Below are 8,752 nucleotides of genomic sequence, written 5' to 3'. Positions count from 1 at the left end.
AGGACTGTCTCGCTGGCATCACAGACAACAGGGGCAGTTCTAGTGTGCTGCCCAGGCAGGAAGCAAAGGTTGCTTTCTCATGCACCGCAGCCAGTGAAGGTCAGGGCCCAGATCTCCTACTCTTGTGACCCCAGGGTCAGCTCCCTCACCCATAGAAGGTGGTAATAGATGGGGGACATTTTTCCTTTACCAATGCTACCACATGGCAGACAAGGGGGCAGGGTCAACTCTCCGGCTCTCATGCCCTCAGGGTCCATTCACCTGTGTCCTGGACCACAGGATCAGCTCTACTGTGCCTGCCTGGTAACATGCATGCCTATGGAGAGGGGGCAAACTCTCTCCTGAGGGGTTGGGCCAACTCCCTGCTGCAATATCCAGTGAGGAACAGGACCAGCCATTCCAGGCCAGTGACTGGTGGGGCTGGCTCAGCCTATAGTCATTTCTTAAAAGGCCCTTCCTAGACACTGTTCTGCCTTCTCAATGATAACCAGGGATAGAGATAGGTGGAAAAGTTGAACATGGAGGAGAAAGAATAAAATGAGAGCACAAGATGACAAGACAGGCCGCCCGCATTCCCACATGCTTACATCCAACACTGTGACTGTCCCAGCAACCCTAGAAGTCCATTTGTGTCTGCCTGCCATTTACTGGGATCATAAAGACACTTGTTTGTCTGTGTTCTTCTTACACATCTGCAGGAAGGAGGAAGCTGTGCCTGTTTTCCCTTTTCTAGATTGTGGGGAGTTCAGTTTCCAAACTGGCAGTCCTAGATTCCTTAAAGATTAAAAGACTAAGAGTCTGCCCCTCTGTGGCACAGAAAGTGGAATTCAGGATTGGGCACGCTCCGCTAGCCCCGCGCTACCCCTCAGCCTAGAGGTGGTGTCACTTGTGTTGTGTCCACAACTGACAGACACTTCCTGTCACCGTGATGATGTAAACAAGACCGCTCTCCTAAATGAGCAATGGGATTCTCTCCTCTTTCCTCCTCACCTCATTGGGTTTTTGTTTGTTTGTTAACTAAATAATAGATGGCAATGAAAAGTTAAAGATTTTCCAAGCAGTAAACCCAGAGAAATAACTTTCCCCCATGTTGCCAGCCTGTTCTTATTCCTCCCTTCTCCCTTCTGCTCCTTAGCCACTTTCTAGAGTAGCCAAACTGCCCCAGTCCCTGCATTAGCCTCCCTGTGTTTCATTTGCACAGCCAAGCCAGACACCAATGGCTTCTGTGCATGTAGAATCACCCAACCAGAGATTATGAATATTCATGAAAAAACTTGCACCTGTACTGAACACACAGACATTTTTTCTTCTCATTATTCCCTAAGCAGTACTGTGTAACAACATTGTATTAGGCATCATAAGCAGTCTAATACTATTTAAAGTATAAAGGAGGATTGCATAAGCTATATGCAAATACGATTCTGCTTTATTATATAAAGGGCTTGAGTATCCAAGGTGCTGGGTGTTCATAGGCCGGGGTGGGGTGGGGGGTCCTCAGGACCGTGGAGGGATAATCGTATGCTTCTTTCTTAGGCTGAATTAACACAGTAGACAGGTGAATGCATTTGACTTTCCTCCCATCACAGTACCTCAATAGGCATAGTCCTGAAAAATCAAGCCTTGCCATCTCGCCATTCTGTCAGAATAAGTCCTGTCTGCCATCTCTCCCATTTTTGCAGGCTTGGACAGTTCCAACTCAGCAAATTTAAGTATCTGGTCTTGCCTCTTGGGTTCAGTTACCTCAGGAAATTAAAGATTGATTTCTTCCCATATGGAAATCTTCCGGTGTACCCTAACCCACAGTTGGCATTGGCAGCAAACTCCTAAATTCAATAATAAAATTCAACCAGTCGTCCATGTTAGTGCCCTGAGCAACACTGCTAGTGTTTGCATTTGAACCTCGACTTCAAAAACATGGCTTTGATCTTTCACAGCAAACCCAGCCTGATGAGTGAGGCCAGTTCTCAGGGGAAAGCACTTGAGCATAAACTTCCAGACGGGTGTCTAAGGAAGAATGAGGCTGTGTGGCCCTGTGCCCTGGCTTTTTGGTGACTCCACTGTGGTCATCTCTTTCCATGACTTTATAGTGCTTCAATGTACACAGCAACAAGGGCTCCACTCATCAAAATCATTTATGGAACTTGGACCAAAAAAAAAAAAGCCTGGTGTCATTAGTTTTGGTTGACCCCATCTGTGAGTCACAGAGTGTTTCGAGCACCTGATGGAACATGGACAGAAGGAAGCTGGCTGGGTGTGAACCAATGGGAACTGTTCCCTGTGGGGACAAGCTTCAGAGAGGGACGTGAGGGCACCCACAGCAAAGGGCACAGAGCGGCAGTGGCATTCTCTGAGCCCCTGCAGCTGGGCTTGGCAGGCTCCTCCCAGCTATGAATCACACATTTGATAGCAGCCAAGACCCGGGCCAGCTGCTGGGTTCTGGCTTATCACCCCACAGTCCCTTTTGTTTCAATTCTGAAAAGGCAATAATAGCCCACTGGGGACAGCATTGGAATGACAAAAACCAAGGGCATTGTTCCGCGGAGACGGAGGCCATTTGTGTCCTTTTGGTAGGATAACCATTTCTAAGCAACACCCAGCTCGTAAGTGTCCCTACAAAGGAGCTTTATACTGGGGCTCAGACCTAGGGGTGGGTGTTGCTCCGCTGGGGGGGGTATTATCACATTCCAGGGGACAGGCCCTGTGAGGTCTGGAATTTCTCTTTTGTGGACAATTCTCTGAAGGGGCAAAAAAAAAAAAACAAAAAAAAAAACCACTTAATATTCCGAGAGAGTGATGTTGCTGAGAGCATGCAGGGAGCCCTGGGAAAGAATGCCACGACTGGGCTCTGTGTGGTGTCTCTGCGTCCCTTTGGTGAACGAGAAACTGGCCGGACATTCAGGTCTTCTGTCTAGCTTTCACTCAATACCCCTGTGGTCTGTGGGGCAAGACAGTTATTCGTTAATACCGGTAATCTATTATGGTTGCATGAGAAGAGGGTTTAGTGTAGTGTCTGCTGTAAATACTGGAAAATTATGAATGGTGTAATAATGGTCTCTTTGTATACCTGCCTTCTCTATTCCAGAAAACTTACGCGAGTCTTGATATTTGAAATATTAGTCTACCTTCTTACAACATTTCTCTGCTTTATAGGGGAGATCTGGACAGATACGCCAGAGTTTAACAGAAGCTTAATGTTTATATACATGAAAGAAGGGCGAATCGATAGCTAGAGTCTGACCAAGGTGCCTTGCTCTCTCTGCTAAGCTAAGCACCTATGTACCGTATGGGTTATTAAATGTTTACTACAGAGAGAGAGAGAGAGAGAGAGAGAGAGAGAGAGAGAGAGAGAGAGAGAGAGTCTTCAGCATTTTGGCGTTCCTTCAACATTCAGTTCAAGTCATCCTGGCTCAACACAGTAATGTTTCTTTTTCTCTCTGAACCCATTTCACTTCCAGATCATTCTTGATCTGGGAGATCTATCCTTTTGTTCCATCATAAGCACATTCTTTTTCATTAAGTAGACCTCGTAAGCCATTTGACAACACTGACAATGTCCCAGACACCTTCCCATCTCCCTAGTCTCTTGTATTGTATACAGTAAGTATTAAGTCAATGCCACTTTTTTCACTACTGTGACAGAAATGATTTAGAGGGGGAAAAGATTTCTTTTGGTTCACTGTTTCCTAGAAGTCTCAGCATGTCATGAAAGAGAGAGGCATGGGGACTGCCGCCGCTCCTGCCATAGCTGCAGAATCCTCCAGCCCCAGAAACAACGTCAGGTACAACCTTCAAAGGCCCGCTAGTGACTCACTTCCGCCAGCTCGGTTGTACCTTCCAAAACCCCACAGTCCTCAAATGTGTAACAACAGTTGAGGACCAAGAACTCAAAACTTGAGCCTGAGAAGGACATTCAGATTCAAACCGTAACAAATACGTTATGACATCTCTGATGGTTGCTTGGCTACAGGTGATGATTGGCAAACCAATGATTCCCCGCGAGCTGCACCAGGTTCATAGTGGAGAGAATGCTTTCACCTGCTCTTTCTCCCTACAGCTCTCTAGGGTCACACAGCATCCCTATAGGGCAGTGGGACAATGAGCCTCAGAGAGACTGAATTGCCGGAGGGGCCCATGCCTCAGAAGAGGCAGGGCACGGCCAGAGTGGAGGTTTTCTATCTTCAGAGCCAGTGTTCTTTTCCTCACGGTATAGTGTCATCCTTGTTTCTGGAAAAGGCAGACAGGCCACTGCCCAAAAACCCACAGACCTCTCTGCCCTTCATGCTAAAGCTGTTAATTCTTTTTTCTTGTCTTAGGCAGCCATTAGCCTAAGGTGACAGCCTAGTACACCATTAGCATTAAAGTCAGCCAGGTATGATGGCACACACCTGTAATCTAGCATTTGGAGAGTTGAGGCAGGAGGGTTACCATGAGTTCAAAGCCAGTCTAGACCATATCCTATCTCAAAGCGACAACAAACTATTAAGCTCAAGCAAGCATTTTGTGCTTTGTTAGACATGTCATGCAATATTGTCTGCCTTTCTGGAGTGGGTAGCAACAAGAGGAAGAGAGAGATAACATATCAGGGAAAGCTTCATTTTGAAGGACAAAGTCTTGCTATACAGCCCAGGCTAGCCTGGGACCTATCATCTCCTGCCTCGGCTCCTACGCAATGAGAACACAGAAATGCTCTACCATGCCCAGTCCACACGCTACTGTTATTAGAACCATTTTCCGTTGAATGATCCTAATTGCGTTGGTGACGTTCCCTCTCGTATCTTGAAGGAAGGCAATTCTCTCTTGGATCAACTCTTCCATCTAAGCCCATGCTCTGCTCCAAATGCCAGCTTCTTGTCCTGAGACCTTGTATGTCCTTGTGAGATGGGTGAGGCACCTACCTAGTTCAGCCCATACCAACCTGCTGCACCTGGCTTCTATATTTCTCACACCCCTGGCAGCAAACCTGCATTAGAACTACTGGGATGTTATGGTCAAGTTCCCGAGGTATTTCTGCCCATCAGATTTCTCAAGTGTTCAACTCCAACTTGATGAGAGACCATGTGGTGTCTTTGCCAGGCATGTATGAAATCCCTAGTTTTCTTGCCTACCAAATGGGCTACCTGGACAGAGAGGGAGCAAGAGTCTTTGGGTTTCCTTAGCTGCCTCCTTTGTGCTCTAGAAATCTTTGTGTTGTTATGATCTGTTTAGAAATCTTTGTGTTATTACAAGGCCAACATGTTTGGTGATCATTTTATGTTAACTAAGACTGTCCCAGCCACTCCTAAATAAAACTATTCCGGTGCCACTAAGCCTTAAGTGGGCTCAGAATACACAACTCTATGCTTAGAGTCACAGAGATAAAACCTTTAAATATTGTCATTATAAAGGAATACTGTCCCAATTCCAGAAAGGAAAAAAAAAATCCATTGATGAATTTCCCCAAATGTGGATTTGCATTAAAAGATACACTTCTGTTTCTTGGCAGTGGCTCGTGGTGCTTTCATTCGGAGCTGCCTCCCACTGTTCTGTTTTTACAACAGGAATTTGGTTTTCCTAAGTAAATCCCTGGCCTTCTGGGACTCAGGAATCTGATGAAGCTGCCCCAGTACCCTTGCACTGCGCTTGGTAGATTCAGACTTTGCCTGATTCTGCTCCCATTTCTGGTCTGAAGGTCTGTCAAAATAAGCTAAACCCCAAGCAAATAATGTCACGGGTCCTCCTGAAGCCATGTCAGAGCTATGGCAGGAAGAACGTGGCTTCAGAAACTACTTTTGGAGGTGCCAGGGGAATTAATCTCCTCCAGTCCGGGGCCCTGAAGATCGGAAGCGTGGATATGATAGCTCAGGTCCCTGCACACAAGCTCCTTCCTCCTTTTCCTGCTTCCAAATAAATAGCTCTCTGGGGCAGTGATGTCTACATCAAAAGCAACTTGTCACTCAGTGGGCTTCCCAGATGGGAAAGTGTTTGTTTTGGCTGAGAATGACAATTTTCTCTGCATCCGGAGTGGGGGCTGGGGGTGGGGGCTGGCTGCAATGATGCTTGCTGGCTATGGCAGAGTAAGCTTGCAGCTACTGGCTCCTCCCAGCTGCCACCATCCAGAAAGGCCAGAGGAAGTGAAGACAATAAAAGGCAGGCTTCCCCAGCTTATACACACACACACACACACACACACACACACACACACGAGAGAAAGAGAGAGAGAGAGAGAGAGAGAGAGAGAGAGAGAGAGAGAGAGAGAGAGAGAGAGAGAGGCATACACGCATACACCACCAGGAACTGGAGACCAGCAATCAGAACCCACTGAGTGAGAAGGCCTCAGAATTTATCTCTGGAATGTAATTAGCAACACCCAAAGCTTGGCAAACTCTGAGGTCTTGATAGAGATCTACATTATCTTTTAATTAGAATAGACATATCAATGTGTGTGCACACAGGCGCATTTGTTCCAGGGCACACATCTGGAGGTCAGAGGCTAATTTGTGAGGAGCCCATGCTTGCCTACTTTTCCAAGGCAAGGTCTTGTGTCTGCCATGCAGCAGGGTTCTCCTGGCTGGTTCAAAAGCCTCTGGGTAAGTCTCTTGTTTGCACCTCCCTTATGGATGTAGGAGGAATGGGATAACAGACACCTGCCATTACAGCCAACCTTTTAGGTAGGTTGTAAGGACTGAACTCTGGTATATAGGCCATCTCCCCAACCCTGAAATTATTTCAAAAGAAAAAAAGACACTCAAGAGATAAAAAATGCAAATCTTAACAATTTAACTAGTTCTTGCATCAGAAGTCTCCCAAGGAAATTTATCTCCACTCAAACATTTGTGGAACATGTCATAAATTGAAATCCAGGAGTATGTCATGTCTTTCCTTTGTCAATCCAAGCACTGTGATGAAATCATTGTTTTATATTCTCTGAGGTCTTAGCAGCCACCGCTTTTTTGGTGGATAGAAATTGAAGCTATGTTACTTTATAAAAATCTTGGTAAGTTATCTCAAATCCCTTTGACCCCTATAAGATACTTTCAGTTGTGTACAGTATGACTTCAACATTTTTAGTAGAAAATGCATTGGCTACCCACCAGCTGGTGAATATTTGGATTTGGCAAAATGATTACAATTGCTGAGCACATTTACGTGTCATATTTTATTGTTACTTTTATCGAAAATCCATACAGTATGTCTTATCATGGTTTTCCCTTTTCCATCTCCTTCTAAATCCTCCCCATCTCTCCAACCATTTACTCCACATCTTCTCTCTCTCTTTTTAGAAAACAAACAAATGAACAAAAAAACAAACAAATGAACCAAAAAAATAAAAAAGACAGATGGAAGGAAGGAAGGAAAAGACAATGAAAGAGCACAGGAAACACATAAAAACAGAACCCATGAAAATACAAAATCAAAAAAAGTAATATTTAGGCAAAAGATCACTAAGATAAAAGATGCTCTTACAAAGCAATATGAAACAAAAATTTAAAAAACACCATTGTGATTGTGTATGTGTGTGTTGGCCAAGTACTGCTGGGCATGGGAGAACCTGTCCCTAAGTGATTTATATACCCAATGAGATGTCATTAAAGAAAAATAATTTTTCCTTTCCAAGCTTTTGTCAATTGGAGATAGCTTCTTGGTTAAGGGTGGGAGATCATGTTCATTTTTCCCTCTTAGCATTGGGCTCCTCCCTCCTCGTCTGGCTTGATCCTGTGCAGGCCCTATGCAAGCTGCCACAGTCTCTGTGAGCTCATGCCTGGAAGACACTGCTTCCTGCCCTCCCCTCTGTCTCTTATCTCAGTCTTTCTGCCTCTTCTTTCCCATAGCTCTCTAATCTCCGAGGGGAGCATTTTGGTGAGGACATTCTCTTTAGGATTAGGTGTTCCAAGATCTCTTACTCTCTGTGCATTGTCCAGTGTGGGCCTTTGTATTTGTTACTGCAAGCAGAAGCTTCTCTGATGGTGCCTGAACAATACACTAATCATGGAAATAGCAGCATGTCATTAGGAGTGGTCCTTAAATCTAATCCGATAGTGGTTGATTACTCCGGCAGGGTTTGTACCACTATGGCACCAGCGTATTATACAGACAGGACACCACTGTGGATCAAAATGTTTGTAGTTGGCTTGGTGTTAACCTTTCCCTTCTGGTAGCATGAAGAGTGCCTTTCAAGAGCATGAATGTTAGTCAGCAGGGGTGAAGGCTCCAGTCAAGCACTAGCATGACTTCTCTGTGTTCAGTGAGGTATGTTAGTATTGTCTTCAGCATCACGACCTTACCATCAGTTCTTGGGGGACAATGAGCCTTGGCAATAGCGTGAGTTGTTTGAAAGTGGGGGGGGGATGGTTTCCATGGGGCTCCTTAGCCCAACAACTCAATTAGAGTTTAAACTTCCTGGCACCAGAAGATGTTGCCAAAAGATGTCCAGTTAGGGCATTGTCTCCCCCATTATTTGGTGATTTCATTTATATTTCTTTCATCTATGTATGTGTTTTAAGAAGCTTCTATAGTAATAAGTTTCCATATGACCCTTTTCATCTCTCTCTCTATAAGACTGAGTTTGCCAAGTTATCTGCTATGTTTTAGAAGCATTTGTGTGCTGACTTCATAGTCACCTTAAGGTGCTGGCCAGGCAATCTTCAGGGTGCTCTTTATATCACAAACCTTTTTAGAACCTTACTGGTGATGGAAATAACAATAGAAACAGTGACATGCAGAAGAACTATAAACATGAACATACACATGCGCTACATGGAGATGCTTCTGTGTG

The sequence above is a fragment of the Chionomys nivalis genome, chromosome 20 (assembly GCF_950005125.1).
Source record: "Chionomys nivalis chromosome 20, mChiNiv1.1, whole genome shotgun sequence".
Lineage (NCBI taxonomy): Eukaryota > Metazoa > Chordata > Mammalia > Rodentia > Cricetidae > Chionomys > Chionomys nivalis.
The sequence above is the reverse complement of the archived record's forward strand: the minus strand, read 5'-3'. Positions refer to the sequence as shown.